Raw genomic sequence first — 25634 nt, 5'->3', positions numbered from 1 at the left:
CATCAGTCTAAGCGGAATAACGGTCCGTTTTTGGTTGAAATTTTTTTAACTAATTTTCATAATATAGTTTAGTAGTAAATTTGTGGTCGTCGCATGCACTCTTCCTACAAAGTAATTTTAAAGCTATATTGAATTTAACATTTCGTGTAGCAGGTGATTTAAAAAAATGTTGAATATAAGATGTTATTTATTGCAGCTTGGATTTTACACTTAAACATGTGACATCCGATTTTTTCCAAATTGAGCACTTTGTTAAAGCTATTACTAAGGATGTCGCGGGATGGCGCGTAGATTTTTTATTTTATTGTTAGTACACATAGTTCTTAACTAATTTGTAAAATTTTAGATGCAACAAACTGCAACATTTTATTTTATTACTATTTTTATTAATATCATTTTTTATGTAAAAATGCTGAAATTAGAGCGGTACCTTTCTATGGGGGCCATATCCATGCGTGTACCTGTGCCGAAAATTCTCCGTCGGAATATTTTATACCACCAACGAAGACTAAATGTCAACTTTCAGCTATATCGGTTGGATAATATGGCTAAAACCTCCAAAATTACCGAAATCGGTGGTACCGGTCTATGGGGGCTATATGAAAACATGGTCCTATACCGAAAATGTTTATAGGAGTGTATGCATAACTCCCACGGAGAATAAATACCAAATCCTAGCCGTTTCGGTTGGATAATGTGGTAGAAATCTTTAAAATACCGAAAATCGATAGGTACCATTCTACGGTAAAAATACAAATTTACCAAATATATTAATAAATGAAGTAAAATTGTCAATTTATAGCTGTTAATATCGAATTTATGGACAAACATACAATAAAACATAGACTTTTACTTTTGGCGCACTGAATCGGTACTTTTTTCCACTGTGTAACGTACGCAAACTAATTGGTTTTAACATTGAATTTCGTACGTATTTTAGAAAGCGGTGATCACAAAAATTTGAGAATCTTAGTCAGTTAAATTTAAATTTCGAAGTTCTGTTCCTTCGAACTTCTCAAATATATCTGCTATACTACTGTAAACAATGAAAAAAATGTGACTACTTAAACCTTTATCAAAATAGGAACCTTCGAAAATCTCTATTCTTTTCAATTAACAAGGAAGGGCACAATACTGAAAAGCTCTATTTCCCAAAAGGTTCACAACAATTCAGAATACTCGTGCTATTTTTATTTTCTTTTTTTTTTGCAAATGTAGAACTTTGCATGTCCTACGACATTGCAATGGATAATGATATCAGTAAAATTTTTCAGGCAAAATGAATGTATATTGTTGTTGTTTTAAATACATAAGGGTTAAGGGAGTTCTGTAAGTAGAAGCCCTGTTTTTGAAAGCAGACAACAATTCTATTGAAGTTCATTTGCCATGGCTGCATCGGAAATCACAACAAAAACCCACAATGGAGCTGCTGTTGTAGTTGGTCATGAAACTGTTACCACTGCTGCCGATGATGATGCTGCAGTAAGTAGTAAACAGTTTAAAGCCTTCTTCAGTTGCAATTGATTATTTGCTGGTGTTATTTTTATGTGCTGCTCAAGAAGAAAAAGATGAACTCAACGTCTTTTAGAGAATATTTGTTTTTTGGTTTAATTTTGCTTTTATTTGCTTCGCTGTGGTAGTGTTGTTTTTGTTGTTGTTGTTTTTTTTCAACAGCATATACCTACCTACCTTTCATTTTCATTTTACATCGAATGCATCCAACATTCACTGAGACAACGTCGGAATCAACTGAAAACAATACCCAATATTAAAATAGCCAAAAGCGATAAATGAAAATGAATTCTTGAATCAACAACAACAGACCTAAAGAAAACAAAACTTCACTGAAATACGGTAGAAATGTTGAGAAAGGGAAACAGCATCTAGAAGTTTATATTGCTACCATTAAACTTTGTTATCATTCAAGGAAATCTTTAAGAAAAGATTAAAAGAAACAGGCAAGTTTAGTCTTGTTATATGTAATATACCCTACACTAGAAGAGAAGATAAGACGTCAAAAGTTTAGTAGGAAATGTATAAAAATCTGAAATGTTATTAAAAAAAGGGATTGGAGAGCGATCACCTCACATCACAGCTACTCCATGACGCCTTTCAAACGGAGTGTCACAAATTGTATAATTTATATACAACAATATTTTTTATGTCATTTCACAAATTATTTATCATGTTCTAGCATTCAAAGAACCTCTTCATCATTGTTTCTGTCACTTCAATTGTCTCCGTTGGAGGTAAAAATAAATTGCTTCCACAGAATCGAAACCTAAAAAAACTGCATAATAAACCGTTGTTTAAGCGTTTACGTGCTTTCCGCATCGGAAGTGGGTTAAAGTGCTAAAAAAATACAACGGTTTTATTGACCCCTACACAACGCACGTGTTAATTGGTCACTTGTCATAAAAAAACAACAAACAGCAAAAGCAAAGCTGACATAAACGGTAGCTATTATTTAAATTTTCTTGACTTAATTCCAAAGATTTATTATCAAAAAACGGTTCAGTTTTCAGAATATTAAAGTCATCATCATTTTGTTGTTTTATGGCTACCGTCGTTGAATTTCTTTCTTCTTCGTTTCGTCTTTTTATGTTGGCATAGCCATAGATTTTCTCTGGCGGTTATTATGTGACATTTTTATGACGTTTTGTGATATATCTGCGTGTTTTTTAATATCTTTCTCTTCGATGGACGGACATCTTATTACGAATGATGAAATAATTTCATAAAAAACATAACTAAAATATATTAAGAGTTTAATTGTTTAAATAGAAATCAGAAATCTGAAAAAAACTTGATTCCAATTTAAAAAGTACTGAAATTAAAATAAAATTTCAAAGCTTTGAAATTAAATCTGCTTTGGATTACCGCCAAAGAGTAAAAGATATGTAAAATTTGCAAGCTGATATGTAAGAACTGTACTGTATATTGATATAATTAAATTATTGAATTTTGTTTGTCTTGCCGATCTAGTGGTCTTCTGTTACACCGTTGGACCTCTCTCTAGATTATAAAGATCCCTCCTGACATTCCTGGGTGGGGTAGTCCTATAAACCATACGAATATTGGGATGACTCAATTGAACATATGTTTGACCACGAGGACTGATTCTGATTCTATCTAAAAACATTTTAATGTTATTTGTATACCAATTATTAATTAATTGAAATAAATACCACAAAAAGAAGAATAACTCGAATCTGCAAGTGCAGGTTAGACCCGTATCGAATATTTCCAATATAAAATTATCTACGGCACATTTTTTCAAATCTGGTTGTATATCCAGCTATTGTGAGAAAATAATATTCTTCATATGTCATAAAAACACCAAAACTTTGCTATTTTACTAGAAGTGAAAGAGTCCGTGCAAGCCAAATAAAAATTTGGAAAATTACATGAAGAAAAAATAAAAAATGTTTTCTGTTTATCAGTAGTCGGGGGGATACAAACTACGACTCATAGACTCCGAATCGCAGTAGGGCTTTCTGGGCTTTGCAAAAACATGGCTGAAGAAATATCTTTGAAAAAAAGTTCGGCAAAAAGTATTGACAAAATAATTTAACTCAAAAAAGCTTCATCTGATACCCCAATGGTTGTTGTTTCGACTTATTTCTATCTTAATTGTTCGAGTAGATGTTTATGGACTGTATGACATTAAAAACTTTCCAAGGACTATGCCCAAAAATTAATCGCTTCTTCATAACTATTTTTTCTGAAAACAAGTAAAAGAGTATCAGTCGGGTTTGCAGACAGAGATATACCCTCAGCCAGTGTGAGTTGAGACGTTTATCTATAGACAGATCGAATACGGACGACAAAACCAAAATTGTATACTCAGAGAGTTTCAAAATTTCGTGTCCTTTTTTGGAGGTATAAACTTTCCGACCAAAATATAAAAACATTTGGGGTATAAAATTCACGATTGTGGGCGTTGCGAATGGATGCTTATGTTGTGCTCATAAATTTGACTTCGATAAAAGTGCAAAAGTCACCGAACAGTCCTTAAACTACTCTTATGTTGAACTTTTGTGAAGGTGGTAGCCGAAGATGTTGTGCCATATAGACCCTCTTGGTACTTGATATGTGTATGTCTGGAAGAAATTTTAGTATGTTCAAAGTTTAGGTGAAATCCATATTCGAACCTATTAAATATTTCGAAGAAATTGATTGAAACCTTCGATTGTTATTATACCCTCCACCATATGGAGGGTATAATTAAATGTGTCATTCCGTTTGTAACACATGGAAATATTCGTCGGAGACCCTATAAAGTATATATATTATTGATCAGCATAAAATTCTATGTCGATTTGACCATGTCCGCCTGTCCGTCCGTCTGTCTGTCTGTTGAAATCAAGATACAGCTCGCAATTTTAAAGATAGAAAGTCAAAATTTGGTACAGAAGTTTTTATTACTTGCAGGATGGTTGGTATTGAAAATGGGATATATCGGTCAACGTTTTGATATAGCCCCCATAGAACGGTACCTCCCGATTTTGGGTATTTTTAAGGTTTTAGCTTCATTATCATACCAAAATGGATGAAATTTGGTGCGCAGTCTTCTTTAGGGGTATAAAACTTTCCCCCAGAATTTTGTCGGTATCGGTCCACACCTTCATATAGCCCCAATAGAACGGTACCTCCCGATTTTCGGTATTTTTAAGGTTTTAGCTTCATTATCCTACCAAAATGGGTGAAATTTGGTACGTAGTCTTCTTTAGGGGTATAAAACTTTCCCCCAGAATTTTGTCAGTATCGGTCCACACCTTCATATAGCCCCCATATAACGGTACCTCCCGATTTTCGCTATTTTGAAGGTTTTAGCTTCATTATCCTACCAAAATGGCTGAAATTTGGTACGTAGTCTTCTTTAGGGGTATAAAACTTTCCCCCAGAATTGTATCGGTATCGGTCCACACCTTCATATAGCCCCCATGGAACGGTACCTCCCGATTTTCGGTATTTTTAAGGTTTTAGCTTCATTATCACACCGAAATGAAATTTGGTACTTAGTCTACGTTGGTGGTATAAAACTTTTCCCCAGAACTTTGTCTGTATAGGTCCACGCCTTCATATAGCCCCATGGAAAGGAACCTCCCGATTTTTCGTATTTTGAAGGTTGTGTCTTCAATATTCCACCAAAATGGCTGAAATTTGGTATTTAGTCTTCAATGTGATATAGAAATGTTCGCCAGAAATATGTCTGTACACGTCCACGCTTTCAAATTGCCCCATTTCTGAATAAAATTCGTCGGTATAGGTCCACGTTTCGATATAGCCCCCATAGAACGGTACCTCCCGATTTTCGTAATACTGAAGATTGTGACGTCAATATCCAACCGAAATGGCTGAAATTCGTTATTTCGTCTTCCAAGAGTTACAAAATATTCCAGAAGAGTATTATCAGTATAGGTCCACGTTTTCCTATATCCCCATAGAAGCGTACTTCTTGATTTTCGGTATTTTTTAAGTTTTAGCCACATTCTCTTACCGAAATATAGGAAATTTGGTATTTAGTCTTCTTTGAGCCTAAAAACTTTCCGTCAGAAATTTGTCGGTATAGATCGACGTTTTGAAATAGCCCCCCATAGAATGGTGCCTCACATTGTTTTACCGAAATTGCTGAAATTTAGTATTAAGTCTTCTTCATACACGAAGGAAACTAATTATTCCATTTCACTTCAATACAACTTGCGGTGGAGGGTACAACAACTTCAACCCGGCCGAACTTAACGGCGTTCTTACTTGTTTTTCGCATAGTTTTAGCGAAATATATTGAAGTCTTGTGAGGGAAGTGCCCGAAGGAGTGGACCGATATGACTCAAAGTTTGGACAAAATAAAAAACTGGGCTAAATCGACTCCAAATCATTTGAAGCGGATTTCGTTAATACATAAGAGAAGTGTAAGACCATTACTTCGATGAGGTACATTTTTATCGTTAGCCCAAAGGCTGAGGGTACAATACACTATACAAATTACATCAGATTTAAATACCATTTAACCAATGTTTGAACATTAACTTAGTTTACGGTTGTTTTCAGCTACAACTTTGTTGATGATAGGAAAAAATCAGGATACGCACAACAATAACCATTTCTCCATTATTTTCTACTACTATTTAACACCAAATTTAAACAAAATATGGATGCAAAATTTTGATTAAGGCAGTAAAACAACTTTCTAATTGGTTTTCGAGACAAACTCCATGGAAAACCCTTGATATGTCGTACATTTGTCTAATAGGCATGTCATTTCATGCACTTCTAATCCACACAATACTGAACTCGTATTTTTGTGGATACAGTATGAGTTTAATGCTTCAAAACCTTTATATTCACTACAGAAGAAAGAAGTAATTCAGATTTTAATGGAAGTTTCTCTCAAAAAGAGTAGTCAAACAAAACATTTGTCAGTATTTCTTAGAGAACTTGCTAATAAAGTACATTTTCATTACAGTACATCCTCAGAACAATATAAGTTCTCATTTGTAATTTCCAAAAATAAAAATTATTTTAGAGAAACCCGTCATAATTTTTTTAAAATAGCATAAAACTTTGTATCGGTCCAAATCCTGCATACGTCCCTGCACTGCAACTACTAGACCAAATTTTATCGCTTTTGATACACCGGATAATATCTCTATGTGTTCAAAATTTATAGAGTTTTGACCAGGAAAAAAACAATTCTGAACTATTGTGCACTGGTGGTTATTCAGCTCATCAGGCATATCAGATAAATTGACTAGACAAAGGTAGAGTTTAAAAACTTCTATGTATACGAACATTATTGCAAATTAGCAGATATAATGTATTTCTAAAATCAAAGTCAACTTAGTATCTGTCTTTCCAGAATCATTTTTCAATAAATACAACCCTAAGTATCTAGGCTAATGAGTGTATATGAGTGAAAACCAACAAAATTTAGTTTCCATGAAGCCAAGTTTTGCACTATTATAATTCGTGAAATATTGTAGTTAACCAGTAACTATGACTGTTGCTGGATTAAATGAAGTGTTTTTATACAAAGCTGAAAAATTTGGCAAAAAAAAAAAATTAATTTGCGTGGAAGTTAGGACCGCGTAAATTAATAAAAATAGATAGAAACACGTTGAAGCTAACGAGGTTTTTTACGTTGCTATTCGATTGCTGGCTAAACCATTTAAATGACGGACATCTGTCCAAAGTAAAAGTAGAAGAATACAAAATGAGGATTACACTTCTAATGTATCGCTTTTCAAAATTTCCACTGCATCCACCTTTTATGGATGCTGACATTATGAAGCCGGGTTTTAGGAGTTTTTTGAATTTTTGATTTAACTGGGACGCCCATTAGGGTATTTCAAAAAACCAATAATAGGATTAAAGTACTCGCGTTTACGCATAATTTGATATGTATATTGACTATGTAGCCCACAGATCGTGAAAATTCATCCACTTCATTCAGGTTCAAACCTCATGAGCCCGGCAAGCTGCGAATTTTTATTTTTTTATAAAGGTTCACGTTTTGATATAGCCCCAACTTAAGGCTCCGCATAACGCGACGCGTCAATTTAATTAGGTGTAAGTTGGTTTTAGTATTTCTGGAGGCTAAAATACATTTCTACCAAAAATTATTCACAAAACTTTACCCATGAAATTTGTGATGCCCAATTTTCGGTATTTTCAAGATTATCACACCGAAATTTAGCAGTTAGTCTTCTTTAGGGCTGCCGAACCATCTTCCAGAAATTTGTCAGTACGGGTCCACGTTTTGGTCTAGCCCCGATGGAACAGTACCGCCCGATTTTCAGTATCTTCAACCTTTTAGAAAATGGCTGAAATTTTGTATTTAGTCGTCTTTGAAGCCACTAAACTTTTCCCAAGACATTTTTACGTATAGATCCAGCCCCTATAGAACGGTACCTCCTGATATTCTTACCTAAAACGCTAAAATAGCAGTAATTGAACATTTAAGGTTCCAAGAGATCGGAAAATTTCCACGCGAAAAGTTAGGTATACCCACTAGGGTGGTTTTAAAAAACCGAAGTCGGATTTTTTATGCAGCCACAGCATTTATCTGGTAAAATTTTTTCATCGATTGGAAAATGAATGTGGTCTGTAGCGCGACATAACTAACGACTTTAAGGGGGTGCTGCATAAAAAAATCCGACATCGATTTTTTCCCTTTGAGTTAAAACCAGTCTAATATCACGGACCCTCACAAAACAGCTATTATTTTAAAATTAAAGTTTAAAATAATCATTGGTGGCGTTTATTATTGCGATAGCTTTTGCAAATTTGTTTTTCAAAGTAGCCTGCCTTGATCACATTGTTGTTGTTTTAAACAACTAATTTATTAGTGGAGAAAATTTGGCATTGTTCTCCAAGGGATAAGGCAGGGAAGACTATACTTTCGATTCTCGCCACAGAATCTCATCAATTCCCTTGCTTCTTGTTTGTGGATATTATCCACCGAAGTTATTTTTCAATAATTTCTCCAACAAAAAACTTTAAAAAATCTATTCACAAAAATTGTAGACAAACAAAGGTTGACATTTTGGTATAACCTCCATTTAAAGGTTTTTCCCCGACCGAAGTTGCTGTTATTTCGTATTGCATGTTCTCAGATTGGAAGGAAAACTATACCGCCCGATCTGAAGTCTCTTAAAGGATTTGTCTACAACAGAGGCTGTAGCTTGGTATTTCAGATTCTTAATGGGTAGAAAACCTTCACGCATCAATATTGGTTCATATATTGGTATGAAACCCATATATCTCTCGATTTTACATATTTAAAATTTGTATATTCATTAATTTTTGGTTGTAACTTGTCAATATGACAAAGATTAAGTTGACACTTAATTGTTTACACAAAATTAATTTGCTATCCCGAGGCTTACATATATACATATGTACAAGTATTTGTATAAGGTTATCTTACATTTAAAGTGTTTGTCTTTTGTTTCACTCCGGGGCTTTATTCCGTGTATGATCCCAAATGATTAAAAGCTTTTATTGAGGTTATCAGAACACAACAAATTCATTATGGAAATTTTGAAAAGAAAAGAATTCTGCGTTATTTTCACTTGTTCTTTTAAACATTCTTGACTCATTGCCTGTTGGTATTGAGATCATGACCAAGAACTCGTTTGTGGTTTTATTCATTAAGTTATCGGCCTCATCGTCATTGACGTACTAATTCATTGTAACTAGTTTGAATGCAAAGTTTTTAATACATATTTGATGAGGTATTCCCAATGAATAAGAATTGGATTTTTAGCAGTGATGAAAATAATATTAACATACATATATGCATATGTATGTAAATTTATTGGAAATTTGGAATTACTGCACCTTTCCCAAAAAAAGAGGGATCAATTAAAACAAAATTCCATATTTTACATGACTGTTTTCCTGTGAGCCGCCGGAACAAAGACACCTTGCACACAAAAGACAGCACCAATTTTTTAGTGATTCATTTTAGAATCAATTATTTTTAAAATATTTTTGTATATCTCACAGTTCTTGTTCCCTGAGGAAATGTTATTATTTTTATTTGTTGTTTCTGCTCTGACCCTTTCATTGCATTCAAGCATAGTTAATTCGAAATTTTATATTTGGAACTAAATTACTAATTTAATTATACTTATCATTTATCTTGCCCTCACCACTTCTCTCTTATCTTCTTTGTCTTACAGAACTACAAGCACAAAAGAAAATCTCCACACGGTTAGCAAGCAGCTACCACAAGGTAAGAATTCAAGAATTTTAATGTTCATTTCGAATATACAACAAACAATCAAACAACAACAAGAACGACAACAGCAACAAAACACAAAAATATTACATAAAAGAAAAACCAACAAGAAGTTCTCACCCATGTTAATGTAATGCAACCCGCAATTTGCCGTGAAATGAATTCGGTGAGAAAAATAACAATTATATTGACGAAACCCACAATTATTCTAAGAAAACAAAACTAAATTAAATACAATCCGCTGCTGCTGCCGCTACCATTGTGGCTGTAACTTCTGCTGTTGGTATAGTTACAGAATCGGAATCGAAATCTTTTTGTTTTGCTTATTATTATTCCTCCTCAAGTCATAAAGTAAAACACAAACCATGATTAAATATTACACTTTTCGGCATCATCAACTACAAACTAAGTCGACTGACTAAGTGAGAGAAAGATAAGAATAGAAATTAAATGAAATGAAATCATTTCACTTTTCAAGCAATTAAAACAAAAACAGAGCCACCAAAAAGGGGAATCGTAGAATTTATAGAAGTTTTTGTGTGCGAACGATGAGAGCTGGGAATGTTCGACAACCATAAATGGTCTGATTAAAATTAAGTCAAATAAAAATAACTGAGGATGATGCTTTAGTAAACTCCAAACAAGGGCCATAAAATTGTCTTTAATATCTTAACTGGACAGAGATTCCCAAATTGGTTAAAACGAATTGCATCGGAAACCAAAAACTAAAATGAATGGATGTTACTCGGTTGTATTAAAACTTCTATTATTAAAAATTAAGATATAGGTAGAGTATACACCATTGTAAAACGTTATATCCATTATATGAAACCAAAAATTTGTTAAATAATCGATCGATGAAGGACTAGATCTTTATGTTCTAAATAAGCCCACAAGAATATATAACGATCGCTTCGGTTTGTTAAGAGGTTGTTTACACTAGCTGTCAATGTCATATGGATCGAAATAAAAACATTTCATATCTACCCACGCAGGCAATGTGGTGACGTAATTTCACTGCATTTTTGCTGCAAAGGACGCAAAAAGTAAATGACGTAAGAAAAATCCCCAATATTGCACACATTAGCGGTTGTATAACGATGGAAAATTTCGGCACTTATGACACTTATGGGTGAAATGGATTAAGGGATCACTTGTAAATTTCAGAAAATCAAAAAAAAAATTATTGGCTTATTTTAAAGTATAAATAGCATAGAATATGAGGTAAAACTTTCAAGCTGATCGACTGGTTGTGATTTTTATATAGCATAGAAATTACATTTTGAAAACTGTGCCAACTCTAGCTCAAAAACTAATGAATATATATAATTTTGTGGGCTTATCAAGGACATCAAAAACTAGTCCTTCATCTATCGATTTTATTTTTTTAATGCCCGTTTTTAAGCCAAAAATTTACATTATGACTTTTTAGTTCCACCATTTCTGTAAAACCTAAATTTGTTTAAAAAATCGATCAATGAAGGACTAGGTCTTTATGTTCTTTATAAGCCTATAAAAAATATGTGACGATCGGTTTATTAGTTTTCGACCTATAGTTGGCACCACAAAACGCTTTAATAAAAACGGGGTTTAGTAGACAGAATATTGCCACAAAACTACATAATATTTTTCAACAAGTAAAGTAGATTAAGATGTGCTCTTTCAGATGAAAAACATCTACTAAAAAACTTTTACAGTTTTCTTGGAAAAAATCATGAAAAATGGCTTAAATTCGGCTTTAAAAGTGGGGGTCATCCCTTAAAATGTTTGGAATGCCGTGCCATTATCACGCCTCTGTTAGAACTGTTTAAAAAAATTCTGTGAAAGCACTAATATACACTGCACGATTCCCAATTTATTTTGCTGGGTATAGGCTATAGAAAGCAAAGCTGCCCTTTGTTGCAGACTTCACTTCATGTCGAGATATGTGGTTCATTGTGTTCATCTCAATAATATAAAGTAAAAAGTCGCTAAGTTCGGCCGAGCCGAACATTTTATATCCTCCAATATAAAATATTCTTTACTAAAATTGTATAATTACAGGAAAGTATCCTGTCCACAATTTTAGGTGCAAAATTTTTTACCACTTATACCCTAAGTGCCTAAATTATCTAATCTAATTTAAACAAGTAAAAAAGTGTTAAGTTCGGCCGAACTTTTTCTACCCTCCACCATAATATATTCTGAACTAAATTAGAATAATTATTTGTTTCCTTTTTACAAGTTTAGGTGAAGATATTTTGCCTAAATAAGGTAAAAAATTTATATAAAACTGTTTTCAATCGATCGGCAACTTTATATGGGGCTATATCAAAGGGTGGACATTTGCTGACAAATTTTGGTGGAAAAGTTTTGTGACCACTGGGAATCTTAAATGTCGAATTACAGATAGTTCGGCCAACAAATGTAGGTAAACTCTTCAACACACCTATAATCGGGGAGTAACTTTATATGGGGACTATACCAAAAACATGGACCTATATTGACAATTCTCTGTGGAGAGGTGGTGTGACCGCTGTAAACCTCAAATCGCAAAAAAGAGAATGTTCGGTTTAAAAATTTACCTAATATCCTCAAAATATCGGAAATCAGGAGGTACCATTATAGGGGGGTGGGCTATACCAAAATATGGACCCATATTTAAAATTTTAGGTGGATATATTTTGTGACCACAGACAACCGCAAATGTCAAATTACAGGTAGCTTGTTTAAAAAATGTAGATAAATCCTCAAAATACCGAAAATCGGGAGGTACCGATATATGGGAGCTATACCAAAACGTGGACATATATTGAAAGTTTTTGGGAGATGTTTTGTGACCAAAGTATCTGTCAAATTACAGATACTTCGGTCAACAAATGTAGTTAAATCCTCAAAATACCGAAAATCGTGAGGTAACGTTATATGGGTGATATACCAAAAGTTGGACCTATGTTGACAATTTTTGGTGGAATTGTTTTGGGGCGCTAGCCTCAAATGTTATATTGCAGGTAGTTCGGTCAAAAAATTTAGCTAAAATCCTCAAAATACCGAAAATCGGGCGGTAGCTAAAAATGTATCTAAACTCTTCAACACACTTAAAATCGGGGAGTAACTTTATATGGGGGCTATACCAAAAACATGGACCTATATTGACAATTCTCAGTGGAGAGGTGTTGTGACCGTTATGAGCCACAAATGGCAAAAAAGAGGTTTAAAAGTGTAGCTAATATCCTCATAATATCGGAAACGGGGAGGTACAGTTATTGGGGGGCTATACCAAAACATGGACCCATATTGACAATTTTAGGTGGAGATGTTGTTGTGACCACAGGGAACCTCAAATGTTAAATTACAGGTAGTTCGGTCAAAAATGTAGCTAAAATCCTCAAAATACCAAAATCGGGAGGTACCGATATAAGGGGGCTATACCATAACGAAGACCTATGTTGAAAATTGTTTGGTGGAGGTATTTTGTGACCACAGGAAATTGCAAATGTTAGATTACAGGTAGTTCGCTCAAAAATGTGGCTAAAATCCTCAAAATACCGAAATCGGGAGGTACCGTTACCAAAACGTGGGCCGAACTTGACCTGCCTATGGAAAAATGACACGTGGATTTAGCGCTCTATCTCAATTATTGCGGACGCTAGAGTGCTTACAACAGACGGACAATGCTATATCGACTCAGATTTTTATCCTAATCAAGAATATATACTTTATAGGGTCGCAAATGTATATTTCAATGCGTTACAAACGAAAAAAAAAACAAACTTAATATACCCTCTATACTATGGTGGAGGGTATAAAGTTTATACCATAAACATAAATTTATACTATAAACATGTGTTGAATCAGGGGGTACCTTTATATGGGAGCTATATCAAATTGTGGATCTACGTTGGTTATTTTCGGTGGATCTATGTTGACTATTTGTAAATGTCAAATAAGGGCTAGTTCCGTATCTTTAGGCTAAAGATACGACCAAAAATGTGCCTCATCGAAATAGTGGGTTTAAACCCCATACCAGTCCATAGTCTATACATCCTGTGCCCTCCCGGCACATACTTAAATGGCTAGTGTGCAAGATAACTCTACAATTTTCTTCAAAATTTCTAAAACTTTAATCAGAGTTATAATTTCAAATTGTAATCAGAACTATAAAGACTGTGAGAAAGACTTCCATAGTTGTTGTCCGATACGGACCTTCTTGGAACTATATGTACCTTTGAGAGAAAAATTATAATTTGCAAAAGTTAAAGTTAAAGTTTATTGAGACTCATAAAAAACATGCAATGCAACAAAGAATTTAAAACATTTACAAGTGAACTTAAAACTATAATGGATTTTTTTTAATTTTAGTAATTTAGGTGAATTAACAAATTTAAATTATGGTTAAAGTAATATTTTAATTATTAATTATCATAACAGTTGCTAAATTATGCTTGCTCCCGGCATCAACCATATTTTGTAAAGCTTTTGTTTACAGATGTGTTATTAAAAACTAAATTTAAATTTTTACCTTACAAACTTCAAGTCAACAGAAAAAAAACTAACCTCTGTGTATACCAGGAATGTTGCTTTGATCCACCAAAATACCAATGCGTGCAAAATTTAGACCAATGTCAGTCACTTATTTGACTTATCGTGGCCATTTAAGTTCGTTACAGAAGGATTATTTAGAGCTTTTGAACCATTAAACATGACTACAAGGAGTTCAAAACTATCCTCGAACAGCCTCTATACTGCACACCAGCATAAATTTGGAACTTTTGTGAGGGAGATGTCCGATACAGACCATTTAGGTCTTGAGGTACATTTGTTGGTACACAAACAAATAAAATTGAGATATGTTACAAAGTGTTGCAAACATATATGTGTTTGGACACAAAAAAATTATGTTTGGATCCAAACAGTCAGCCCCAAACAAATATTTGTTTGGATCTTGCCCAAATTTTGCAAGAAAGATACATATGTATATATGTTGGCAACAGTCCCTAACATAACATATGTTTGGGTCCTGCAAACAAATATATGTTTAGGCAGAAACAAATACATATAGGCTTGGGTGCAAACAAAACAAACATATGTACATATATGTTTGGGAGCAAAATAATGTACATATTTTTGGTTGTAAAAAAATATTTGTAATGCATTAAAGAAACGGTTCATCACTTCGTAAAAGGTCTCAAATTTATCAACTAACCGTTGAACTGCAAATAAAATTTTACAATAAAACACTTTTTATTGAAAAGTAAATATTTCGAAAATATATTCTTAAAAAATATCTGTACTAAATGTCAAAATTCGGATACCACATAGTCATGCAAGGGATACCACATAGCCATTTTCTTGATACTGTGTCTACCCATTACTAATTCGATGATATTCGGCCTGCAAACAATTCATATTTGAGAAACACTGATAGTGAACAAAACTGCAATTAAATGGAAATTTCAAGAGTGAGTTAACAATTTGGATTAGTCCAAAAACAAATAGTCTACTATTTAGGAATATAAGCATATGTATTATGTGAGTATGTGTGTGAATGTTTGTGCGTATGTGCATCCATATCAGATGGTCCAAAGAAAGCAGCCAGCCACAACAGCAGCCGTGTTAAATGAAATATTAAGATTTTTATCGACAAAATCAAACAATTGCTTAGAAATTCAAGCTCAAAACAAAACTGAGAAATTACAACAACAGCAACAATAAGAGCAATAGCAACGACATTGCAATAAACGACTGACGAAAAAAAAAACAACCATACAAGACTTAATGGGGGAGAAGAAAAATATAAAGACAGCAACAACAAAACCAAAACACAAGACAAGAAAACAATTTATGACAAAAGACTGGTTTTGTTAACAGTCGACTGTTAACAACATTTAACAGACCAAAAGAGAGACAGAGAGTGTTTTAACCAAGAGAATAAACCAGGAAGCAGTGACGCTAAACTTCAACGAAACGTATCTGCTGCTGAGCGTGCGCATAGCAGTTTTATAAAACGAAAAAAGCACGACAAAACAAAAATAGCAACACAAAAAGTTTGACGACTTTTATAAAACAGCACAAAAAAATAACACAACAAAGCCATGTGTCTGCTGGTTATAGCCAACAAAGCCTATGGCTAGATATAATCATAAATGAAATGAAAACGACATCACTTGACATTCCTAAGCAGTGGCGCAACGCAGGGGTTCTCTCAGTCACGACGTCGTCGCCGTCATCAACATATGAGCCCAGTGAGCGAGTGTATTGATCGAACGTTAGCTTGGCATCCGTTGTGCGGTGGTTAAGCTTCATTGATTCTTTTGCTATCGGCATTATAATTTTGTGTTTTACTTGGTTCACTTCGACAACGTACGACACTCGGTTCCTAAAGCGCATAAACGTTTGTTTTGGTTGAATGTTGTTTTGTTTTTTGTGCTTTGGTATTTTTTCGCATTGGTGCGACGTCATCGCCGTTGTTTAATCGTCATCAAATGTAAGGCCAATATTATCATTGGTAATATTTGTTGTAATCTTGTACATGTTTCGTGTTACGATTTTTTAAACGCGTTCCTAAGCCAGTGTATAAAACATTAGTGATGTGTGTTATGTTATTTGAAGTTTATGTTGTTGTTGTATAGAAGAATATCAACATCATCATTATTATCATCACAGCTAATAATCATCAGAACTAAAACAACAATAACCCCCCCTCCCCTTTCCCCCCTCCAAAAGTGTTGTTGGTGTTATTTGTTATTGTTGTCGTCACCGCTGTTGTCGCTGTTTGCTGGCAACCAAACGACAGCGACTACGTCGACAACATTAACAACGACGACGACGAAGAAGAATAATCAGAAGCAGAAGACAACAACGAATGAAAAATGTTAATACCTTATCTGTCTGCCAAACAGCCAACAAACCAACCGACCAACCAGTCAGCCAAACTAATGTCAGCAGTTGTTCTGTCGGTTTAGTCTTCACTCAGAATCCATTTTATTAATGTGTATTAAAGCATTCATTGCGGTTGCGGTAACTAAAAAACCGGACGGAAATTTTGTGTAAAAGAATTTAAAGAGTGTCAAACGAATTATAAGAAGAAGAAAATAATAAGTTGACGAGTTAAGTCGTAGCGAAGAAATTAAAGGCAATAAAGTGAGTGATGGGAGAAATTTTGTTGAAAAATTAAATAATGCAAAAAAAAAATAAAATTGAAAACACACATAAAAATCAAATAATTTACTTTGTGCGAATCTCATAAAAATTGTGGAAAAATAAAAGATTTATTAAATACCTTATTGTAAGTGTAAATTATCTCCACAGAAAGATGTTGACAAAAATTGCATTAAATTATGTTTGAGATTTAATGGGCAATATAAGTTTAATGAAAATTGCAAACAAGTTAAAAAATTAAGCTGATAACCAGCTCAAGCTGAAGTGAACGATATGAAAAAACAAAAGACTTAAGCAACAAACGCGTTTTACACTCTTTCACCATCCCCAAGGAATATACCAATTGGAAAAAAATTTAACAAAAGCGCATTTATGGCTTAAATACAATCAAATTAAACATCACTTTCTTTCAAAAAAAAATAAATAAATAAATAAGAAGAAGTAAATTAAATGAATGTGTACGATAAATTGTATGCAAAGTGCATGCACGCATTGTGTTCCCAACAAATAACTTGGAATATTATTATAACAACTATTTTTTGTTAAAAAAATGTTGAATTTTTATGTTATGGAAAAAAATAACTGCCAAAAAATAAAATATAAATAACATACCAGAAAAATTAAAAACAAGTGATTTATGTGTCAATTATATGTCAAAAATAATGAATTGAAATTATTTGAAATTTTTATTAAACCGCGTTAAACTCAAAATTAATACTATATGTTCATCATTATAGTGTAATCTTTTCGTAAACCGTATCATAAATGCAACCTACGCAAGTATTTTTAATATTATTTAATGGATATTGCTCTGAAAAAAACCTACCTAATTAATATAACTACGGGGATTTCTGAGTGAAATCGAAAACTTTTTAAAAAGTTGGTTTAAGATTTTCTTTATTTTTGCAGTGGTGATGCTGCTCATCAGCAAAACATTTTGGTATATTTTCAGACATTGTTTGACTAACGGTTCCAGGGATATCGCGCCTTGATAAGGTAAAATTCTGTAAAAAGTATGTGCACAGAAATACTCATAACTTCTTTAATATTGGTCGAAATAGAAAAAAATCTTTTTTCTATTTTTTGTTTTTTTTTTATATCAGCTATCTAATAAAAAATAGAAAAAAAATTGCACAGTGGGCTTGGATGCGAGATTTAATTCAATTTTTATCAATGATTGTACTATTCGATTTTCTTGATTTTTTTTTTTTTTTTGTTTTGTATAAAACTACGATTAATTGCTAAAATTTTAAGACATATTTGGTAGTGGGAATCGAAAGAATACTTTTTTTCTTAATTTTTTAAAATTTGTCACTACATTTTTTCCTTTATTATTTTATTTTACCAACAAAATAAATAGATTCATTTATAAATATTTTTTTAATGTTTTATTTAGGAATATAGCTTAAAAATCTTAAAAACGTCTTCATTGTGCGATTTAAAGAATGGTTTTGCAATTACTGTACCAGCATTAGTGCGTATTACTGAATGAAGCTTTTTGTGCCCGCGATAACTTTGGCCACTTAATATCTCAAATTCAAATCCTCTTTCGTATTTAAATAGTTATTTTCTGATGAAAATATCACTTTAAAATTTGGTAGATTACTCGTCTAGGATGCCCATTCATATAATTGTAGTCTTTTGATCAACAATTTAGTTAATTTATTGTCCGGCTGGTACAATAACAGCTTAACGATTTTCAAATTCGAAAAACGACGAATTTTTTAAGATGTTTAAGATAAATTCCCAAATGTTGAAAAATTTATTTTTTTTTTTTTGGTAAAATAGCACTGTGCAACATTTTCAAGGTTAATTCGTGCAAACAAGTTATAATGCGGTTTTAATGAAAGCACAGACCATATTGACAAAAACCTTCTTTGGGTTTTGTTTTGTTAGATCGGGTTCAGATTTTATGGCCGTATCTAAACATGATTAAATATTGATTTTTTAAAGCAAATAGTGGCTATATCTCCGAAACCAATACGAATTTTTCCATGACATCCGCAGCAAATTTGTAGATAAGAACAGGAACAACATATTTGGAGGAATAATGAACTCGAATAACTGCATTTATTGCCTCAAATTTAATAATATATAAAAATTCCATAATTTGTATATATTTCGCACCATATCTCCTAAACCGCTAATTTATTCGTAGCGTTATCTTTGAGAAAAATATTCGCTGGAAACTAGTACACAATTTTAAGGAACATTATATTGTTGTAAAATGTGTCTATCGCTTTATTTCTAGCATATTTGATAAATATATCAACAATTCATTGAAGTCTTAAATATGGGAATAAACATCCTGTGTGAACATTGTTTGAAATATGTTTTGTAGAAAGTATGATATGAAATGCCGCCTTAACAACATGAAATATATATTTTACAGTTTCGGAATGTTTTGAAGAATTGCTGAGCACATTATTTGGGCAATTTTTACAAAAGGTTACTTTGTTTAACTGTCAATAGTTTAGCTTTTATTGGCCATAATTGCAGAAATGATGTATTTTGATGCGCTAGATGCAGTTTTTCCCAGTTCGCCTCTTTGACAATTAAAATCTACTACTTTAGGCCTACAATATTGCTGAAGACTGCAAAACAAAATTCTTGTTAGTTTCTGAGATAAAGCCTGGATTAATGGAAAAAGGTTCGTTATAGCCCGGCTTAGATGAGGCCACAAAATCCAAAACCGATCTAAAAACCCAAAACCAAAATAGGGGTTTTGTAGTCTCAATATGTACTTTCAGAAAATGACCACTAGAAGTTGTTTGCATTTTCAGTGTTGCACAGTGTAACAAATGTTTCACATTGGTATAAAGGAAAAATTGTATTGGCAAGTTTTAAAAAATTAAAAAAAAAATAGTAATCTTTCAAATCCCACTACCAAATAGGTCTTAAAATTTTAGTAATTAATAATAGTTTACAAAAAAAATCAAGAAAATCGAAGAGTACAATCATTGATAAAAAATGATTTTAAATTTTAAATCGCGAAAATTGCATCCAAGCCCATTGTGCAGAATTTGTTTTCTATTGTTTATTAGATAGCTGATAAAACAACAAAAAATACAAAAAAAAAAGATTTTTTTGGCAAAAATTAAAGAATTTATGAGTACTTTTTTGTACATAGTTTTTACAGAATTTGACTTTTTCAAGGCGCTATATCTCTGGAAACGTTAGTCAAAAAATTCTGAAATTATACTTAAATGCTTTGCTGATGAGCGGCATCACCATAGCAAAAAATAATGGAAATCAAAAACCTCATCTTGAAAAAGTGTCCGATTTCACTCAGAAACCCCCATACATACTCGGTTATTTATTAGGGTTATGACTTTTTTACAACCTCGTATCCCTGCATGATATTTTGATGAGTTTTTACCTAAGATTACATAAAAGTTTTATTGTAAAGTGATTCGATAAACAAATCTTGCACACTATTGACAGATATTTAACTGAAATTAAGGCACACCAATTAACCAAAATGACATAACCGTTTGCTTCTCACTAAATGTATTATCATATCTATTATATATGTATTTGAGTTTGGTGATAAGTGACTGACTGACTGACTGATTGACTCATCATCAACGCCCAGCTAAAACGGCTAAAGCTAGGAGCTTGAAATTTTACTAGTAGGTCACTGTTGCACACTGCAAAATATGAGCACTTTAGCGGAACTTTACTAATAACTTTTAAATGAAAAGGTGTAGATTCCTAAAATTTTGCACAAATGTTTCTTTTATTAGTGGACAGTGTGGGGCTCAAATTGGGCCACATAGACCCGCGGTTTCCTGTAGCGCTCATGTAAAAGCTAGGAGCTTGAAATTTTACCAGTAGGTCACTGTTGCACACTGCAAAATATGAGCACTTTAGCGGAACTTTACTAATAACTTTTAAATGAAAAGGTGTAGATTCCTAAAATTTTGCACAAATGTTTCTTTTATTAGTGGACAGTGTGGGGCTCAAATTGGGCCACATAGACCCGCGGTTTCCTGCAGCGCTCATGTAACGGTGCCTGCCGTTTTTACGTTTTACATTCATTTTTCAATCGATTTTGATGCAAATTGGTATATTGGGTTTTCAGCGGATTGAAAACTTATGTACAAAATATTTTCAATATAGGTTCGCGTTTTGGAATAGCTCCCACATGCCGGGTTCCCTCATATTGGGTATTTTAAAGGTTAAAGACAAAAATTGCAGCCGATTTTGATGCAAATGTAAATTTTAAGATTTTAGCGAATAAAAAACCTCCTCACACAAAAGCTGTTCCACTTCTGGGTGAAGCCCCACAACCCTACACATCTATTAAGGAGTAAAATGTCAATATTTTTTTTTTTTTTTTTTTTTTTTTGAAATTTTGCCTTTTTATGGCGAAGATCATTTTTTTAATGATTTTTGTTAATTTTCTCGTTTAGAGTTAAGCTTGATGATCTGAAATTATTTGCAAGTGAAAAAGGAAAGCCAAGGACTCGAACCCACATAGTCACCAAATTACGTTACCTGGTTTCATTGGTGGTAAAGCAAATCTTCGGACGAATCGACTATGCAATGGCTTCTCTGTCCTAGAACTTATCGTTTTTCAAATGCAAATGTGTTTTTGTACATTAACGCGGATACTTGGCCACAGAAATGTATTCTTCATGACAAACGCTTTTTGCGCTGACTTTGAAGTTATGAGTTGGCTTTGAACGCTAACACGCCATGACAACATTTTTTGATATGTTTTTCAAGGACGTGGGTTCAAATCCCAGCCGGGCTCAGCCTGTTTTTTATTTTTTGAAATTTTGCCTTTTTATGGCGAAGATCATTTTTTTAATGATTTTTGTTAATTTTCTCGTTTAGAGTTAAGCTTGATGATCTGAAATTATTTGCAAGTGAAAAAGGAAAGCCAAGGACTCGAACCCACATAGTCACCAAATTACGTTACCTGGTTTCATTGGTGGTAAAGCAAATCTTCGGACGTATCGACTATGCAATGGCTTCTCTGTCCTAGAACTTATCGTTTTTCAAATGCAAATGTGATTTTGTACATTAACGCGGATACTTGGCCACAGAAATGTATTCTTCATGACAAACGCTTTTTGCGCTGACTTTGACATTTCTGTGGCCAAGTATCCGCGTTAATGTACAAAAACACATTTGCATTTGAAAAACGATAAGTTCTAGGACAGAGAAGCCATTGCTTTACCACCAATGAAACCAGGTAACGTAATTTGGTGACTATGTGGGTTCGAGTCCTTGGCTTTCCTTTTTCACTTGCAAATAATTTCAGATCATCAAGCTTAACTCTAAACGAGAAAATTAACAAAAGTCAATATTTTTTGTTTTCATTTGTATCTACAATGTTTATTGGTCCATTCAGCAGGTCTGCACCATTAATTTTGTTAATAATGTCTTTCAGGTCAAGTTCAGGTCTGCACTGCATTACAATTTTAAACGTATTTTGGTATTTGCACCGCAGCATCTAAAAATGTTGCACTATATGTAAATCACCAACATTTAGAGGTCAAAATTATGAAAAATTGCGAGAGGTCTCTTAATTTTACAGAAATTATCATTGTTAGAATTAGTGAGTCCATTTCTTCAAAACACAGTCAACAATGGCGTTCATTGTCGCGTTTACCTTCCTCTTTTGGAAAATGCAGCTGAATGAAATTCCCGATGTCTTTTTAGAAAATCTTGAATATCTCCAAAGACCGCGCGATACCGCACCAGTTTTATAGCTTTGCGAACAGAGGAGAATCCAATTTTTCAGATTATATATATCTTAACATGTGAATGTACGTAATTCACTTTTGAAATGACCACGGAAAATAAAAAATTACAAATTTTGAAAACTTCAAAAAATCACTTCTTTCCGACTAAAATTGCACGAAAACAATAAGGGTTTTTTGCATTTTTTTAAAGTGTAAAATATCATAATTATTTTGTAAAATATTAAGAAAAATAAACCATGGCATACTGACTTACCATTTGTCCGCGCCACTCCATATTTTTAATGAATCAAAAATACATTTCTTACAAAAAAAAATTAAAAAACAAAAGTGCAACTTTAAGTGCATTTTTAAGTCGTTTCGTGAAGTAAATCGGCAAACTGAGTATGGACCATTTGCAGTGGAGTACTTAGCTAACGAATTCAATAAAAGTTTAATTAAATTCATGTACTTTGAAAATCCCTTAAAGTTCCACTAAACTTCCCAAATTTCGTACTGTGTGTTGGTGCAAATGTGCGATATAAGGCCGGGTTTTGCAAAATTCTTCCTGGAACCACAAAAAATAACAATAACAAAAATCCTTATTATTCACTGTTATTACTTACTTATGTACTTAGTTGGCAACATATTTGTCAAATTAAATGCTATAATTTCTTAATACCGTAAAATAACACAAACAATTTCAAATTTTGTAGTTTAGTTATTATCGTAAACCAATATATATTGGAACGACAATGTATGGCTACCAACTGATTTTTATAGCTACCAACCGATCCTGATTTACGTCTCTTTAATAATTTTGTTTTCGCATAATAGGTGTCGCACAAAAGATTTTCTTTCGTTAAAATCCAGTTAGACAAAAAATGATTACAAACGATGAATTTGTAAAAATTTTGATTTTCAATTTCAAATTAAAACAAAAATTCTTTCAATAATGTTTGGTTTGTTGAACATATGAGTTTCTGTTGAAGACAAAATTAGGATATTAAATTCAGAAATCGGTCAGAAATAACAAAAATAATTTCTATTAAAAAATAGTTTTAATGTTGAGATTTTCTTTATAATTGTGTCACTTCCGCTAACGAAGTAGCGGGCACATGCTAGTCTTTACATACATATGTACATAGTTTTATATTATACATAACATTATTTAATATATCATATAAATTAAAATTGATTTGCGCGTTACCTTTTTCAATATTTAAATGGAGAAAATTATCTTAGTTATTAATATAATTAATTTTTTGAGAAAAAAAAACATTTTTTTATTTCATAAAATCTTTTACAAATATAAAATTTGGAAATATTTTTTTTCGATACTTTAATGGAGTGAACTTTATTTTAGTCGTTAATAGGCAAAAGTTCATTCATTCTCGCTACAGGAAATCATTAAAAAAATGGTCAAAAAGTCATTATTTATATTACACTGTGGTTCATTAAAATCGATGTTGGATTTTTTAGGCGGCACCCACCTACAATATTCAGTTTTTAAGGTTGCCAAAGTTTGAGATAATTCGAATATGTTAACACGTGCCACTGGGGCCTCAAATTTTCCATAGTATTTTGTATGTGGCCAAAGGTGAATTTTCGCGAAATTGCTCTAAAGGCAACAATTATTTTTAATTAATTTCTCGTTAGAGTCGAGCTTAATGACCAGTGATTTTTACATGTGAAAAAGGAAAACCGAAGATTCGAACCCACACAACCACCACTATGTGACATGTTTCGCCTTTGGTAGAGGCTCATCAGACATATGAGCGGCTTCGCTATCATTATTCGCCACAATTATTGTCCAAACGATGAGAAATTTTTACCAGTAAATTGAAAACGGCTAGAAAACGAATCCTACAAAAATTTATGAAAATCGGGTAAGGTATTGATTCTAATAATATGGTAACATGGGGCGCCTTCGCCACGTTTTTGTTCAAAATGTTCTCATATCGACACCTTGAAAGTTTTTCCAAATATTATTTTTGGTAAAAATATAAGCATATCTTGACTATCAGTATTGATATGTAAATGGTTATAATTTTGTTTTTAAAATATTATATTTTAGAATTTACAAAATGTCTAAGAAGTGGCGAAGCCTCCCCACCCATGGGCAGCTTCGCCATCGATATTGAACATTCTCCAACGGACTCTAAAACTGTAATTCACCATACTTCTGCCTTAAATATCAACATTATGCAAAAAAGAACATGTTTTCTATTGAATAATCAAAAATGATTCTGAAATTTACAAAAAGAACCAGATTCTAGTGCTTAATTGAACTAGTTACCTTGAATTTAGGTACAAAAATCATAATATTAATAAAACAAGATACGTTTAGGATAATATTTGATTTTAAATTCACATTATAGTGTGGTATATCTATGGCATAAAGAATTTAATCTAAACATTACAAATTTCTAACATTAATCCACCCCAGCCCTATCATGGCGTAGGCGCCCCACCCCTTACATTCTTCATAATATTAATATATTGACATTTGTAATTGCTTTTTTCATGCGAATTATTGGGATTAATATTATTCAGTAGTTGTCTTCTAACGGTACAAAAAATGTTTTTGATATCACAAAAGATAAAGAAGATATCGCAAAACATACCTACCATAATTATTTTTCCCAATACCCTGAAAACACAAAACAGCGTGCGTCCGCTATCATACCTATGACTCAACTGCCAACTTTTGGGAGATGATAGATCTTCATTAAACTCACAATTTTGCCTTTAACGGATTTTTTATAGCACTTGTAGTATTCGAGAAAATCGGCACTGGCGTAGCCACCCCAGTGACGAAGGCGCCGCATGTTACCATATATTTAGCCAATTTTTGGTAATTTGGACCCCGTAATATGGCCTTATATTAAAATTCTGTTGATTTGTTACAATTTTTGTAGGATTACTTTTTAGCCACAGAAATTAAATGGTAAATTTGTTTCATCGGTTGGACAATAATTACGGCCTTTAAAGCAATTTCGTAAAAATTCATCCTTGGCCCCATACAAATTACTATTGAAACTTTGAGACCC

The 25634-nt window shown here is 32.9% G+C and overlaps 1 protein-coding gene across 12 annotated transcripts in view; it reads left to right on the top strand.

Annotated features, from left to right (window-relative positions):
• sano (CABIT domain-containing protein serrano) overlaps positions 1-25634 on the top strand; it is a 711482-nt gene that overhangs the window by 552514 nt on the left and 133334 nt on the right. For 5 of the 12 annotated variants that reach the window (XM_073957415.1, XM_073957408.1, XM_073957405.1 and 2 more), the window contains one exon: positions 9690-9742. The gene's annotated coding sequence lies outside the window, so the exon portion shown is untranslated. Of the gene's footprint in view, positions 1-9689; positions 9743-15971; positions 16236-16393; positions 16871-25634 lie in introns of those variants that run through there. The other 7 variants (XM_073957413.1, XM_073957403.1, XM_073957404.1 and 4 more) reach the window with 6 other exon arrangements.

This window comes from Musca autumnalis, unplaced genomic scaffold (genome assembly GCF_047663935.1).
Source record: "Musca autumnalis isolate F117 unplaced genomic scaffold, ASM4766393v1 scaffold_5, whole genome shotgun sequence".
Lineage (NCBI taxonomy): Eukaryota > Metazoa > Arthropoda > Insecta > Diptera > Muscidae > Musca > Musca autumnalis.
Note: the sequence above shows the minus strand (reverse complement) of the source record. Positions and strands in the feature narration are given on the sequence as shown.